General features: G+C 44.6%; 2 protein-coding genes across 2 annotated transcripts in view; one reads left to right on the top strand and one right to left on the bottom strand.

The window, feature by feature from the left end:
* The window catches only part of TDRD9 (tudor domain containing 9), a 2,107,755-nt gene that overhangs the window by 373,207 nt on the left and 1,717,321 nt on the right, over positions 1–17,227 (top strand). The window lies entirely within an intron of this gene.
* RD3L (RD3 like) overlaps positions 1–17,227 on the bottom strand; it is a 661,792-nt gene that overhangs the window by 276,941 nt on the left and 367,624 nt on the right. The gene's annotated exons all lie outside the window — the stretch shown is intronic.

The following is a 17,227-nucleotide window of genomic DNA, read 5'->3' as shown; positions in this document are numbered from 1 at the left end:
TAAAGAGGAAAAATCAGCACTTTTTTTTGTGTTTGTTGGGGGCAGGGGGTGGTACCGCCCCTCATGTTGGTGGTAGGCCCACCAAAGTCAGTAGCTCTGCTTAGTGTAACCTGCACATGGTTGAGTGCGGTGAAGCATGCCGCCAGTTTGGGATCCCCCACACCCTCTGCAGGTTATACACACTGGGCCAACGTATTTCCTTGTGAGCAGGACATAATAGACTTGCTTAGCTTGGAGAGGATGGTGTGAACAGGTAAGTGATGTTTCAGATTTGTTAATTGTATTTGTATTACCTAACAGGAGACATTTGTAGGAAAACGCCACTGTTGGCATGGTTACCCCCTAACTTTTTGCCCTATGTTGATGGATGCCAGTTATGATTGAAAGTGTGCTGGGACCCTGCTAACCAGGCCCCAGTGTTCTTTCCCTAAACTGTACCTTTGTTTCCACAATTGGCACAGCCCTGGCACACAAATAAGTCCCTTGTAAATAGTACCCCTGGTACCAAGGGCCCTGTGGCCAGATAAGGTCTCTAGGGGCTGCAGCATGTTATATGCCATCCTGGGGACCCCTCACTCAGCACATGCCTCAGAGCCTGTGTGTGCTGGTGGGGAGAAAATGACTAAGTCGACATGGCACTCCCCTCAGAGTGCCATGCCCACAACCCACTGCCTGTGGCATAGGTAAGTCACCCCTCTAGCAGGCCTTACAGCCCTAAGGCAGGGTGCACTATACCACAGATGAGGGCATAGCTGCTTGAGGACTAAGCACCTACAGTTTCTAAGCCAATTCTTAGACATTGTAAGTGCAGGGTAGCCATAAAGAGTATATGGTCTGGGAGTTTGTCAAACACAATGGCTACACAATGGCTACACTGAATACTGGGAAGTTTGGTATCAAACTTCTCAGCACAATAAATCCACACTGATGCCAGTCTGGGATTTATTGAACAATACACACAGAGGGCATCTTAGAGATGCCCCCTGTATAGCAGCCCAACTCCTAGTGCTAGGCTGACCAGTTTAAGCCAGCCTGCTACATCCAGACGGGTTTCTGGCCACATAGGGCGAGTGCCTTTGTCACTCTGTGGCCAGGAACAAAGACTGTACTGGGTGGAGGTGCTTCACACCTCCCCCTGCAGGAACTGTAACACCTGGTGGTGAGCCTCAAAGGCTCAAGCCTGGTGTTACAGTGCCCCAGAGCACTCCAGCTAGTGGAGATGCCCTCCCCCTCCCAGACAGCGCCCCACCTTTGGCGGCAAGTCTGGAGGAGTTAATGAGGAAAACAAGGAGGAGTCACCCTCCAGCCGGGACAGCCCCTAAGGTGTCCTGAGCTGAGGTGACCCCTGCTTTAGGAAATCCACCATCTTGCTTTGGAGGATTCCCCCCAATAGGATTCGGGATGTGCCCCCCTCACCAGAGGGAGGAGGCACAGAGGGTGTAGCCATTGGCTACTGCCCCCAGACCTAAACACCCCCCTCAATTGAGTATTTAAGAGTGATCCTGAACCCAGGAAATCAGATTCCTGACCACCTACAACAAGGAGAAGGACTGCTGACCTGAAAGCCCTGCAGAGATGAAGGAGATGACAACTGACTTGGTCCCAGCCCTACTGGCCTGTCTCCAGACTCAAAGAACCTCCACAGCTATGTATCCAGTGGAACCATCGACCTCTGAGGACTCCGAAGACTGCCCTGCAACTAAAGGACCAAGAAACTCCAGTGGATCTATCCAAAACAGCAACAAAGAAACCATCTTTAAAGGGTCTCCAGCCTCACTCAGGAAGCATGAGTCCCCAAACACTCTGCACCCGATGCCAGAGGCTCCCCCTGACTGCGACTGCCCAGTAACAAAGAACCAGACACCTGGAAGAAGCACTGCACCCGCAGCCCCCAGGCCCGAGAGAATCCAACTGTCGGTGCAGGAGTGACCAGCAGGCGGCCCTCATCCTTGCCCAGTCGGTGGCTGACCTGAGAAGCCCCCCTGTGCCCTGCCTGCATCTCTAGAGTGTTCCCTGGGTCTCTCCATTGATTTCAATTACAAACCCGTCGCCTTGTTGGCCCACTGCACCTGGCCGCCCCTGTGCCGCTGAGGGTGTGCTTTGCGTGCCTACTTGGGATCCCCCCATGTTATTTGGGCCCTACTTTGACCTCTGCACCTGACCGGCCCTGTGTTGCTGGTGCTGGATGTTTGGGGTTAACTTGAACCCCCATCGGTGGTCTGCCCATGCCCCGGAGACTGAACTTGTAAGTGCTTTACTTACCTGAAAAATTAATCATTACTTACCTCCCCTAGGAACTCTTGGTTTTGCAGTGTCCACTTTTAAAATAGCTATTTGCCAAAACTGTGTACATTACTGTTTCAGTTTAAAGTTCCATACCTAGCGATGCCAAGTACCTTACAAGTTATGTACTTACTTGAATTCTGAATCTTGTGGTTCTAAAATAAATTAAGAAAATAATATTTTCCTATACAAAAACCTATTGGCCTGGAGTTAAGTTTGAGTGTGTTCCTCATTTTTTGCCTGTGTGCGTACAACAAATGCTTAACACTACCCTCTGATAATCCTACTGCTCGACCACACTGCCACAAAATAGAGCATCAGTATTATCTATTTTTGCCACTATCAACCTCTAAGGGGAACCCTTGGACTCTGTGCACACTACCTCTCACTTTGAGATAGTATATACAGAGCCAACTTCCTACAACATTGTCATGTTAAATTTAAGTGATACGTATTTTAGGAATACACGTTTTTAAATTACATAATGTTTAGTTCTATCAAATACAACTATCCTTTTCTAAAGTGTTTAACATTTTCATTTCTAGATAGTTTATTATATATGCAATTATGCATGCTTAAATGCACACTAATTCATTTATATAGATTCATATATATGATTTGTAGAACTATACTGAATGTATATTGTATGTTTATTTGTTTCTTACTCAATAGAAGCTGAATATAAGTAATGTATATTTCTGATCCAGATGTTTAAACAGTGAAACATGTAGCTTCGTAATTGTTGAAACTTGATGCAGAGTCTTTTTTTATGATATTTGGGGCAGTTTCTGTTTAAACCATCATAACTTTTTGTTTCCAAAAAAAAAAAGATCCAGGATGTATTTGCATCCCTTTTCTACACATGTTGGCGATGCTAGAGCCATCCAAGGGTTGTGGATGTTCCTGGATGACCAAGAAAAGTGCCAAAATCTACCAAAAGTGTTTTTTTTCATTGTTTAAAATGGGAAAGAAATTTTGTTCATGGAAGTCTAGAATTGTTTTCTAAAAATGACATTGACAAAAGGTTTGCTGTGCATAAGATTGCCCTCTTCCCTGCTTTCCGGAACAAGCAAAAAAAAAACATAGTATAGTTTTCACATTTCTTTTGTAAGTATTTAATTTTTTCAGGGTTTCTACATATTTGAAGTTTGTGGTGGAAATGGGTATGAAACCCATGCATGAACCTGGAAAGCTGTACAGTTTTAAAAAGTAGACACATTTTATGGTTTAGAAAGGGGTTATTTGTGCATGTAGTGCTTTCCTCTTATCTAGTTTCTAAGCACTAACATAACACAACAGAAATGCACTTCTGAGGTCAAAGAAGACTTTTATTGTTGTTAATTCTTCCCCAACCACAATATTTATGAATGACGAATTAGTAGCTTTCAAGTCCGCGTTAATCAAACAAAATATATCAGTTTGCAATATACACAGCAGGTAATGCAAAGCAAAACAAATACTTCACCGTGTGGGAACTATCTACAGCTTCATCTTTCTAAGGTCTGCAAGCTGATGACCCCTGTCAGCCGCGAGAAAGAGAGATTCATCTACCCACACGGGATTGCTGGCAGCTCGCGCCAAGCTCCAGCACGAGGTCCGGCAGATTCGAATCTGACCCTCTGCAGCCTGTTACATTCGTTACAAAGGTGTGCCCCCTCCTCTCAGACCTGGGAAACTGAGCAAGCCTTTTGGAGACTGGCCAGGTCTCCAAGACTACTCCTGTTCCCAAGCTCAAGCAGAGAGAACAACACCCATGTACTCTCTTATCATGTCTAGTCTACTGTGAGAACAAAACATCTTGGTTCATCTTGTGCAAAAACACAGCTTGGAAAAATACAGCTTGGATTCTCAACTGCAAGATCTAACTCCACGTTAAAGGCAATAGGCAGCTAACCTAGATATCAAATGCAATGTCTAGTGTCATGTCAAAGCCAATAAGCATCTAAGCTGAATACAAAATGCAATGTCTTATATCATGTCAAAGCCCATAGGCAGCTGAGCTGAATACAAAATGCAATGTATAATATCATGTCAAAGCCAATAGGCAGCTGAGCTGAATACAAAATGCAATATATAATATCATGTCAAAGCCAATAGGCAGCGGAGCTGAATACAAAGTGTAACATATGATATCATGTCAAAGCCAATAGGCAGCGGAGCTGAATAATATATGATATCATGTCAAAGCCAATAGGCAGAATATCTAATAGCATGTCAAAGTCAATAGGCAGCTAAACTGAATACATCATGTCAAAGTCAATAGGCATGCAATGTCAAAGCCAATAGGCGGCTAGACTGGATACAGCATGTCAAAGCCAATAGGCAGAATACAGAATGTAATGGCTAATGCAATGTCAAAGCCCATAGGCGGCTCAACTGAATACAGAAAGTAATGGCTAATGCCATGTCAAAGCCAATAGGCAGAATACAGACTAATGCAATGTCAAAGCCCATAGGCGGGTAAACTGAACAAAACATACCATGTGCTACTGGTGAACATTGAGCAACTAATATGCGCAGTGGTGAAACACAAAGTCATTGGTCAAAACAAAACTTATCAAATGGCAGTACAGTGCAGATGTAGCAGTTTTCCCCAAAGTAACTAATTATTGAAATACGAAAAATTTATAAAAGTAGGAAAAACTGAAAAATAACAGTATTTCTATCTAGTTGTTTAACCACAATAGCCGGTTAAAAAAAAAGTAACATACATTTGAGTCTGATGGTTCCTTCTATAGTGATGTTGGTGTTCAAAAACATTGCAATACCAGGAGCAAACAAATCTGCTGGTTGTGTACCAACCATGTATCAATTCATATTGTAAATTCTAATGAATGAAAAATGATAATACAGGTAACAGTTTTGACATATTTGAGATGTGCCCAAGATTGAGTTTAACAATAGTGATTATTAGTACACCTCTGAGTTTGGTGTTATATATATGATCATGTGATGCATGGGGTACTTTGCAAAATGTGCTCTTTCTTATGGACTAGCTACATAGGGAAACGTAAAATAGAGAAATTTCGAAGGATAATAACGAATACTCTTCTATTTTGTGTTTCCACCTTTCTCCCAATAAAAATTACATTTCCCACTTGTAGTGTGTGGGCCTAGTTCTGGCGATCGAAAGTCTCCACAATGCAATGAGAAGACATAGATTTTGACTGTGAAAACTGACCCATTTTGTTCATGTGGGTACTTCTGTGTTTGGGTCAAACTCGGACACCACCCTGTGACTCCAATCAAATCCAGACATTTCTGACATCTAATCACACAGTACAAGGTGGTGTGAATTGCATGGAGTCCTCTACCTTTTCTTGCCCAGAATACCATACAAACATCAAACTATTGCTAAAATTAAAACATTTCCACATATTTCTTTGAGGAAAAGTTCTGAAATCCCCAGACATCTACAAAACCCCTTCCATTCGGCTTTACCATCAATACTCCCAATAAAAAGGGTACCTCACTGGTGTGGATGGGCCTAGCGCTCATCAGAGCAGCTGGTCAAAACTACAGCTTTGTAAACTCAGTAAGGTATCAAGGAGGCCTTCACATGATGAGTGGTGGTCGGTTCCTCTGATGTGTGTTGGGTAGGTCCAGCCACACATTAGGGCCAGCAATTTAAAAGGAATGCCGTGTGGTATAGCTATGGCCATTGGGCAGGATGTGATGAAGTTTTCAGTCATAAAAAATAAGAAAAAGAGCTTTTGTTGACCCATATTTTTACATTTGATGTGTGTTTATGATAACTAAACCTGCTGGGATCCACACAAGCCATACCACCCTGAATTTCTTTTTTCAGAAATTCCCAGAATTGGTAGGGTGGGTAAAGTTTCATGGTATGCGGCTGAACCAGGGCATGAGCCCTTGCAGTGCAACCATTCACCATGGCAAGTGAGTTGAAATTGGGATTTACCCAATTCTGCTGGCCCATATATCAAAACTGTGCTCAAAAGAATATAAATATCCTCTTGTTTGTCATGGGGATGGGCGTGCTTTAAGCACTGGCAGCATTGGGGGGAGGGGCTTGATACAAGGACTGACCGCCCCACAACATTCTAAAAATAAACAAATCCGTCTATGGCATCCAATGGGGTGTTGAGTCTCTCTGAAGAGGAAATTGGGGTAATTCCTCCAGTGAGTCACCTGGGAAGGCAGGCTGAAAGTCTATTTGGGATTCCACCCCTTTTTTTATTTTTTATTATTGTTAGTATTTTATTTCACTTATTCTCATTTATTACTGCCCCCTGTGAAGTGTACAATTGTGCATAATAATAATGGAGTTTAGAAAGGATGCTTTGGTTGTCTGTCACCTGTTCATCCTCCACCAGCTGCAACTTGGGTATATAATTCCTTCCTACGGGGAGCGGAGAAGTTTTGACAGCGTGTAACCTGGGAGCTCACCCTCCCCGTACCTGTGGGCTTTGGCATATTTGCCTAGAAAGGCCGTTTAGCGTTCAGCCAGGTTACGGTATTCATCAGAGTTGCGTGATGATTCAGCTGTGGCCTGTACTGGTGTTAGAAATCTGGACTATCAATATCTGTAAGTTAAGATTCAATACGGATAAGCTTGTTACAAATGTCTCGCAGCACTCCCTTGATTGTAGATGTGTACTCCCCATATATATACTTTAAATGCATCCCACAGCTTAGCCTGATAGGCAACTGTGCCCACATGGAACTTGAAGTATTCCACGATGAAGTTTTGGATATCAGTGTGCAACACTGTCGCACACAGCCATGCTTGGGAAATGCCACTGGTGTTCCAGACCACCACTGAATGGTATTTCCAGCACTAAGTGTGCAGGTGAGTGGTCCGACAATGTGCCCGGAAGGTGCTTCACATCAACCACAGTGCAGCTTTTATCGATAGGAACCAGTAATCGATGCATGTCTAAAGTATAGCCTGGGCAGTTGCACGTTTCAGGCGCCAGGTGTCTAGCAAAATATAAGTATCCATGATATCCTGGAAAATCAAGAGAGCTTGCTGCTTGCTACTATTTGCAGTGGAGTCTAGCAGTGTCGGGATCTTACGGCGGATCCCTGTTGACAAAACTCTAATGGCCAGTGTAGTGTCAACCAAAATCGAACAAACAGTTGGAGACACAACTGGCAGCACTGGAACCTCAAGATGGCTGCCAGATAAATTTTCTCTGCAGCGCACTAGTTGTTCTCTTCTCCAAGCACAAATGGAATGTGAAGCGCGCACTAGCTAAGGAATGTGCACTTCACTGAAGAATTTCCTCTGAGAACAGTCTTCTCCAAAGTCTGTCGGGAAAGCTATTTAAGGTAGAGTTGTTGTTATTTTAGCATTGGTTTAGTATCACAGGTTAAGAATTCTTGTGTCAGCAGCCTGTATTAGGAAGGTAAAAAAATGTTTTTCATTCAGTCACAAAGGTCTTTTCACTGCATTTTTTTTAAAAATGCCTTACTTTCTGTTTTGAGAAAAATTGTACCTCGAGTGGTTTAATGCTAGACAGTCTAAACCAGTGGTTCCCACCCTGTGGTCTAGGGACCCGCAAAGCCTCTTCAGGGGGTCTGTGGCTGCTTAGAATTTTTTTATAATATTAATAGATTAGGTCCCCAGCTTTCAGTAATGACTCAGTGTGGGGGTCCCCAGATTCTAATAATGATTCAGTGGGGGGGGTGTAGGAGGCTGGACTGGCTTGTAGTGAGTACCAAGGGGTACTTGCACCTTGCACCAGGCCCAGTTATCCCTTATTAGTGTATAGGGTGTCTAGCAGCTTAGGCTGATAGATAATGGTAGCTTAGCAGAGCAGCTTAGGCTGAACTAGGAGACGTGTGAAGCTACTACAGTACCACTTAGTGTCATATGCACAATATCGTAAGAAAACACAATACACAGTTATACTAAAAATAAAGGTACTTTATTTTTATGACAATATGCCAAAGTATCTTAGAGTGTACCCTCAGTGAGAGGATAGGAAATATACACAAGATATATATACACAATAGCAAAAATATGCAGTATAGTCTTAGAAAACAGTGCAAACAATGTATAGTTACAATAGGATGCAATGGGGAAACATAGGGATAGGGGCAACACAAACCATATACTCCAAAAGTGGAATGCGAACCACGAATGGACCCCAAACCTATGTGACCTTGTAGAGGGTCGCTGGGACTATTAGAAAATAGTGAGAGTTAGCAAAATAACCCTCCCCAAGACCCTGAAAAGTGAGTGCAAAGTGCACTAAAATTCCCCTAAGGACAAAGAAGTCGTGTTAGAGGAATAATGCAGGAAAAACACAAACCAGCAATGCAACAACTGTGGATTTCCAATCTAGGGTACCTGTGGAACAAGGGGACCAAGTCCAAAAGTCACAAGCAAGTCGGAGATGGGCAGATGCCCAGGAAATGCCAGCTGCGGGTGCAAAGAAGCTTCTACTGGACAGAAGAAGCTGAGGTTTCTGCAGGAACGAAAAGGGCTAGAGACTTCCCCTTTGGTGGACGGATCCCTCTCGCCTTGGAGAGTCGTGCAGAAGTGTTTTCCCGCCGAAAGGACGCCAACAAGCCTTGCTAGTCGCAAATCGTGCGTTTGGCGTTTTTGGACGCTGCTGGGGCCCAGGAGGGACCAGGAGGTCGCAAATTGGACCTGAAGAGAGAGGGGACGTCTAGCAAGACAAAGAGCCCTCACTGAAGCAGGTAGCACCCGGAGAAGTGCCAGAAACAGGCACTACGAGGATGCGTGAAACAGTGCTCGCCGAAGTTGCACAAAGGAGTCCCACGTCGCCGGAGACCAACTTAGAAAGTCGTGCAATGCAGGTTAGAGTGCCGTGAACCCAGGCTTGGCTGTGCACAAAGGATTTCCGCCGGAAGTGCACAGGGGCCGGAGTAGCTGCAAAGTCGCGGTTCCCAGCAATGCAGCCCAGCGAGGTGAGGCAAGGACTTACCTCCACCAAACTCGGACTGAAGAGTCACTGGACTGTGGGGGTCACTTGGACAGAGTTGCTGGATTCGAGGGACCTCGCTCGTCGTGCTGAGAGGAGACCCAAGGGACCGGTAATGCAGCTTTTTGGTGCCTGCGGTTGCAGGGGGAAGATTCCGTCGACCCACGGGAGATTTCTTCGGAGCTTCTGGTGCAGAGAGGAGGCAGACTACCCCCACAGCATGCACAAGCAGGAAAACAGTCGAGAAGGCGGCAGGATCAGCGTTACAGAGTTGCAGTAGTCGTCTTTGCTACTATGTTGCAGGTTTGCAGGCTTCCAGCGCGATCAGCAGTCGGTTCCTTATCAGACTGTGAAGAGAGAGATGCAGAGGAACTCGGCTGAGCTCTTGCATTCGTTATCTAAAGTTTCCCCAGAGACAGAGACCCTAAATAGCCAGAAAAGAGGGTTTGGCTACCTAGGAGAGAGGATAGGCTACTAACACCTGAAGGAGCCTATCAGAAGGAGTCTCTGACGTCACCTGGTGGCACTGGCCACTCAGAGCAGTCCAGTGTGCTGGCAGCACCTCTGTTTCCAAGATGGCAGAGGTCTGGAGCACACTGGAGGAGCTCTGGACACCTCCCAGGGGAGGTGCAGGTCAGGGGAGTGGTCACTCCCCTTTCCTTTGTCCAGTTTCGCGCCAGAGCAGGGGCTAAGGGGTCCCTGAACCGGTGTAGACTGGCTTATGCAGAATTGGGCACATCTGTGCCCAACAAAGCATTTCCAGAGGCTGGGGGATGCTACTCCTCCCCTGCCTTCACACCATTTTCCAAAGGGAGACGGTGTCGCACCCTCTCTCAGAGGAAGTTCTTTGTTCTGCCATCCTGGGCCAGGCCTGGCTGGACCCCAGGAGGGCAGATGCCTGTCTGAGGGGTTGGCAGCAGCTGCAGTGAAACCCCAGGAAGGGCAGTTTGGCAGTACCAGGGTCTGTGCTACAGACCACTGGGATCATGGGATTGTGCCAACTATGCCAGGATGGCATAGAGGGGGCAATTCCATGATCATAGACATGTTACATGGCCATATTCGGAGTTACCATTGTGAAGCTACATATAGGAAGTGACCTATATGTAGTGCACGCGTGTAATGGTGTCCCCGCACTCACAAAGTTCAGGGAATTGGCTCTGAACAATGTGGGGGCACCTTGGCTAGTGCCAGGGTGCCCTCACACTAAGTAACTTTGCACCTAACCTTTACCAGGTAAAGGTTAGACATATAGGTGACTTATAAGTTACTTAAGTGCAGTGTAAAATGGCTGTGAAATAACGTGGACGTTATTTCACTCAGGCTGCAGTGGCAGGCCTGTGTAAGAATTGTCAGAGCTCCCTATGGGTGGCAAAAGAAATGCTGCAGCCCATAGGGATCTCCTGGAACCCCAATACCCTGGGTACCTTAGTACCATATACTAGTGAATTATAAGGGTGTTCCAGTAAGCCAATGTAAATTGGTAAAAATGGTCACTAGCCTGTTAGTGACAATTTGGAAAGAAACGAGAGAGCATAACCACTGGGGTTCTGGTTAGCAGAGCCTCAGTGAGACAGTTAGGCACCACACAGGGAACACATACATATAGGCCACAACTTATGAGCACTGGGGTCCTGACTAGCAGGGTCCCAGTGACACATAACAAACATACTGAAAACATAGGGTTTTCACTATGAGCACTGGGCCCTGGCTAGCAGGATCCCAGTGAGACAGTGAAAACACCCTGACATACACTCACAAACAGGCCAAAAGTGGGGGTAACAAGGCTAGAAAGAGGCTACTTTCTCACAGGGGGGGTCCCCAGGTTTCAGTAATTATAAAGTGGGGGTCCACCAAAGTCAAAAGGTTGGGAACCACTAGTCTAAACTATAAATTCGTAGGAAACAAAGACTTGTCTGTCAGAAAGAGTTTCTAGTAAACAGAACATTATTTCCTTGATGGCATTTCAGTGAACTGGACTGACCTTGAATTTAACGATTACTATCAACTTTTCAGTTCATCATCGAAAGGTCAGCAGTTTTCAAGAAATAAGAAAAGCAAATTAAAACTACAGAATCTGTGAAGCTAAATTTATCGTCATTTCCCTTGGGCCTTGTTCTTTCTGGAGTTGCAAGTACCTTCTATAAGAAAAAGACAATTAATGAAAGCTATATATATATATATATATATATATATATATATATATATATATATATATATAGAAAACCAAAGGAGTGGAGCAAGAAGGTTATTAATATAGACAGAAGTACAATCATCAGCTTTTCTCAAACATCTAATTCACATACATAACGTCGTACACACATAGAAGAGGAGCAATAGCCTTAGTCATATTGGGTATGTAGAAGTTGTAGAGTTTAAAAAAAAAAAAAAAAAATTAATTAGCATAATAGGTATTGAATGTGATAATGTTTTTATTCTTTTGCAGAGCCTAAAACTCCGCAAATAAGAAAACAAACGAGCAGTATCACACGCTCCACACATAGAAGATAGAAAACACACAGGAGAGAAGGAATCTGTGACTACAAGGCTGTCTTTCCCATCCCCTTTCCCCTCTTAGAGCGCTTCTATTGTTCAGTTTTATTTGAGAACAGAAAGTGTTCCAGGAAGTGAATTGGGAATAGTATTTGCATCTGCTCCTGTGCAAGCAATTGGTAAGAGCCTTCTGACAAGCAAGAGGGTCTGTGGTCATATTAAAATCCCCTCCCAATAATATCACATCAGCTGCTGAATAGCCCAATGCAGCCTAGAGATTGTGGAATAATTCAGGGGTGTCTGTGTTAGGGGCGTATATATTGACGAAGAGGAGGCAATGGCCAGTCATGGTTCCTGCTACTGTGATGTATCAGTCGCCCTCATCCGTAATGCTATCAGTGTGGTGGATGTGGAGGATCGTATGTATAAGTGTGCAGAACCCACGTGAATAGGTATTGTAATTAGAAAAAAAATCTATGCACATCCTTGGGACTAAGGGAGGAAAGTACCTGTTTACATATGCTTACATTATTATGCCTTCTAACATTGCAGGACAAGAAGGTGAGTTTAGCAGTTTAGTCCTTGCCTATTTGTAGTGTTGTCATCTAATAGTTGTTGGTCAGTAAGTATGTTATTTGTCCAAAGAAGAAGTATCACTCAGGTAAGTGAACATAAACAATCCCCCCAACCAACCTCAAGCCCCCCCCCCCCTCAACACACACACTAGGTTCCTCATTACCTAATGATTTCCATATACATCTAACAAAACTAAAATCCCAACAGATTCTAGGTCAATATGCACCGTGGGGCATAAGCAACGTAGCAAGAGTTCGGCTATATGTGGGGGGGAGGGAAAAGCATCATTTTGATAACTAGGGAATTGTGCATTGAAGGCCTGGCCAGTGCTGTTAAGATAGCAATTAGGCATTTGTAAAGTTCTGCTGCAGAAATGGTAGTGAGAGAAGCAGGTCAAATCGTAAAGGACCATTTATGGGATGAGTCCAGATGGGCAGTCAGTCCAGTGGCTGAAGGTCTGTGTTCATTGAGGCCTGTGTATTCGGCAATGTGCTGTCGGGTGCTATGGCAACTCGAGGGATGTTCCTTGCCTATTGAGTGCAGAAGACCATTGCATCAGCGGACGTGTTGAAAAAGTGGGTTTTCCTGTTTAGCTTGACCCTGAGGCAAAGCCGGGTAGAGCATACCATATTATAAGCCATGTTAACGAAGGTGGGCCTTGACATCTGCAGATTTACATTGTGCATCTTGGACTGCTATTGTGTTCCGAATAGGATACAGTAGATCCCTGATACTGTAGCGGACCTTTGTCTTGTGCCATGTGAAGGACTGCGTCCTAGATCCGAAAGTTCAATAGGCGAGTGATGATGGGGTGGGCCTGATTGCCTGACGGTGGGTGTAAGCCCAGAGAACGGTGAGCTCTTTCTACAACAAAAGTAGCTGTGAAACTTTGGACGATTAAATAGGTCTTTTCAGCCCATGTCTGTGGATTCTGCTATGCCAAGAATTTGAATATTATTGCAGCAGGATCTGGCCTCTAAGTCCTCATTCTTGACCGCCACTGCTTTGAGGATCTTTTCAACTCTCTCCAACCTTTTCCAGGTGGTTGCCGTTCTGTCATGCAAGCCTGATATAAGCTCCTCTGCGCTGTCCAGCAGGGTGTTTTGACGATCTAGGGGTTCCCCCATGTGATCAGTTCTGATAGTGAGTGAGTCGAACCAGGCATCTGTGGAGCAGAAGCCTGTCTGTAGCTCCACCATAATGGCTGCTGTCCTGGTCAATTGTTCAAGGATCGTGTGGGCAGTAGTTCCATTGCTCAGATCTGTCTGAGTGTCCTGCTGTCCCAGTTCCTTGGAATGCTGAAACGGAAACTTGCATTGCTTTGGGTCTTCCAGCACAATTGTGAGGCAGCTCTGGGTCGTGTAAGCAGGGCTAATGAGTCCTGAAGAGTAGAATCCACAAACGAGGGGCATTACAGCTAGGTCATGAGATCTCTCACCTCCTTCTGTCCCACTCGGTATTATCACAGCTTTGACAGTTTATGCTCCAGCAGACATAGCGGATAGTGCAAATCAGATGTTTTTGTGTGTGGGGGAGGGGGATGCGCTAAGCATAAAATCTGGCTGGCTGGTGTCTGGGAAGATGGTCAAGGCTCACTGCACCACTGATCGACCGGCAAGAACACATCCCGCAGGGTACTGTGCGGCATCCCAACACACCAGCAGTCTCCTCCACAACACTGTGTTATAAAGGGTAGTCAGGGGGATATGCCTGATGCCCCATCGCCCCAATTATGGAGTGCTTCGTCCTGCGGGCCCAAGGTCTGTATCACTGGGGAGATTGGGTCTTTCTCTCAGTCAAAGTTGGGCGCTCCTCGCGCATCTTACCGGGAGCCAGGAGGTAGCACAGTTGTCAAGTGAGCCAGGCAACTGCCAGCAGCAGCTGGGTCAAGCAATCTGCTCTTGCACTCCATTGCTTGGGAGCCTCACACTCGGCCGGCCAAGTCAAAGGCCCATCATGTGCCAGCAGCAGGTTACAGGCTCTGCCACTGTCCCCCAAGGCTACCACCTCTCCTCAGGGGTGCTCATATTTGGAAGATGCAGTGCCGAACTGCTGAGCAAGACCCAGCGGCTTCAGGCTCACCCACTGCACCTGTCGCCACGGGTCAACGAGGTGAGTGCCGAGCCGTTGCCAATCCACCTATAAATTGTCCTTCACATGTGGATTGGCTCCTGATTTCCCCTCACTGTCACTTGTCCTAGTTAGTGTGGTTGGGCAGCAAAGTGAGTGATGGTGGTTGATGCAGTTTTGGGCCCAATTCCTGCTTATTGAGAGCCTGATGAGCCTGAGCTTCACTGCTGTGCGGCCATCTGGTACAGCAGGATGGTCACACCGCTCTAGTTACTGACTTTTTGTGACCCAGTCTCACACCTCCAGTGTTGGTGGCAAAGTCTGTGGTAGGTAGCCCACTGGGGATCTCACTGGTTGGGCTACCTAGGGTATAGTCTGCAGGGCACAGCCCAGCATTGCAGTTGCCATGTGGATCCAAAGCTGTTTAGTCTCATAGAGACCATTAGATAAAATTTGAATTTGCCCTGCTGCATAATACCTTTAAATTTGTAACCCCTCTGAATGTTTGTTTCATTTTTTTTTTCTTTCAGTATTTTGCTCGACACCTGCACCCTCCTACCAGACCATATAAAAACTCCTTTAGGTAATCTAACTGGGAGCGCCTGAACAAAATTAAGGCATATATATATATATATATATATATATATATATATATATATATATATATATATATATATATATATATATATATATATATATATATATATATATATATATATATATATATATATATATATATATATATATAGCATAGCAGCGGTCATAGCTGAGATTTGATCTTATACATCTGAAGGTATGCCTGCACTGAGCATCCCAGACTTTTAAACATTAATGTTAATGCTCAAAACTTTCCCATAGGACTCCAAAATTGCTATGGCCCTATGAATCAAATGGTCCTGCTCCACTTAAAAATTAAAAGATCATCAACAAAAAGATGCAGCTTATGTTAATACCCCTTGAATGGTACCCCTTTAATCTTTGGATATTGTCTAGTAACCAATGAGGGAAGGCAGCAGTCCCATCCTCGTCACAGAGTGGGATGAGGTCAGTGAGACTGCTGACTCCACCCCACTCTGTGACGAAGTGTCACTGATTGACACTCACCCTGGGCACTTCAGGACTTAAACCTGAAGTGCCCAGGGAGACTGTCAATTGGTGATGCTTTCCTCGTCACCCAGGGGAGGGCCTCGAGGCACCTTTGCTGAGCCGAGGAGGTCACGCCCATAGGAGCTGTGACCGCCTCAGCCCAGCAAAGTTCAGCTCAGGCAGCCAGGAGTGTGCGCAAATCGCGCATATCTGCTCCTGGCTGCCTGAGCTGAACATGGAGAGTGTCTGTCGGGCTGAACAATCAGCCTGACAGACACACTTCATGATGGGCAAAAGGTGGGGGGCATGGCCCCTCCGCCCTAAAGGATGGGCCGCCACTGCCACCAATGCAAATAAGAGGCAAACGTGGGCAACTCTGCTGTGTTGCTTCTTTCTGTTGGCTGTTTATAGATAGCTGCTATCCATGTTAAGATATGAGGACCCAGACTGATTGCTTCCAGCACTTGAAAAAGAAGCACCCAGGTGACCACGTCAAATGCTTTTTTTTTTCTTTTAGCATCTAATGGCTGGGCAGCCAGGGAAATCAGTCTGAAGTTAGTTATTTTGATCAGGTAGAGTATACCTAGAATATTGTCACTTTCTCCCCTCTGTTGGGTAAATCCCGATTGATCCAATTCTAAGAAATAATGGCAAGTACGGCATTAGTCTATTACCCAACACTTTGTGAAGAATTTAGCATCAAATTTTAAAAGCGCTGTGAATTGATAGGCCTCATTCTTATTTATGGGTTGCCTGACTTTACATACAAGTGCAATATTTTTGAGATTCGTTAAGGCCAAAAGAGGGTGTTTGTTGTTGGTGGGCTTTTTCTTTTTTAATACTTATCTTTGTTTTACATAAGTGTCTCTATTTCTTTATGAAAATAAGTTTTTTTTTATTGCATTCTGCAGAACATAAAGAACTTTCAACAAACAATATGACATTACCAGGAAGCATGTCAATAGCAATATACAGGCTTGTAGACCTTAATATGTAAAACCACAAAGCCATAGAAAAAGAAAAATGTTTCAAATGCATCTGTATATGTCATCTATAGATCTTTTCCATATTTTGATATTGGTGGTAAATGGATTTTCACTGTTAAAGGTGTGTGGTTTCAAAATGTTCAAAATTGTGTCCATAGAGGCATGCTATTTTTGGGGCAGAGGTGCTGCCCATTAATGTCCTATTAATTTGTAGATAAAAAATGTACTTCATACTGGAAATAATTGTGAGTGAGGGCCATGTGAGCATAATTCAGTACCAATTATATTGGGGTGATAGAATCCCATGGTGCATTTTTCAATAGGGCTTCTGAAACCTTAAGGGAAGCTTCTTGAGGAATGCTGACATTCTTGTTATTTGAAAGGGCGATGAAGCAGAAGCATCCAAACTTGCCAGACGGATTAACTCGCGACAACTTTAACATTTTTTACCATGACATTAGACAAAGTCTGGACAGTTCCTAGGTTAACCAGACTAAAAACAGAGGTATACTATAAGCCGATAGACTGCAATAAACTTTTAAGGTACAACAGTTTTCACCCAAAATCATTAAGGGATCAGTTCTGAAGATTGAGATGGAACTCAGGGGTATTGAATTTAATAAAATTCCTACTTGTCCATGGGACAGGCTGTTTAATAAATGTACTTGTCCAATTAAAAAAAAAAAACACTTGTCCCATTGGGGTCTCGAAGTGCAGCTATAACTTATAGCATCAATCTCATTATATAAGAGTTCTGATAATGGCCTCTTTGATTATGCCAGGACTCACGCTACAGTAAGGTTTGAATTCTAGCGA

This window comes from Pleurodeles waltl, chromosome 9, assembly GCF_031143425.1.
Source record: "Pleurodeles waltl isolate 20211129_DDA chromosome 9, aPleWal1.hap1.20221129, whole genome shotgun sequence".
Classification (NCBI taxonomy): Eukaryota; Metazoa; Chordata; class Amphibia; order Caudata; family Salamandridae; genus Pleurodeles; species Pleurodeles waltl.
This window is presented reverse-complemented; position numbering and strand designations above follow the sequence as displayed.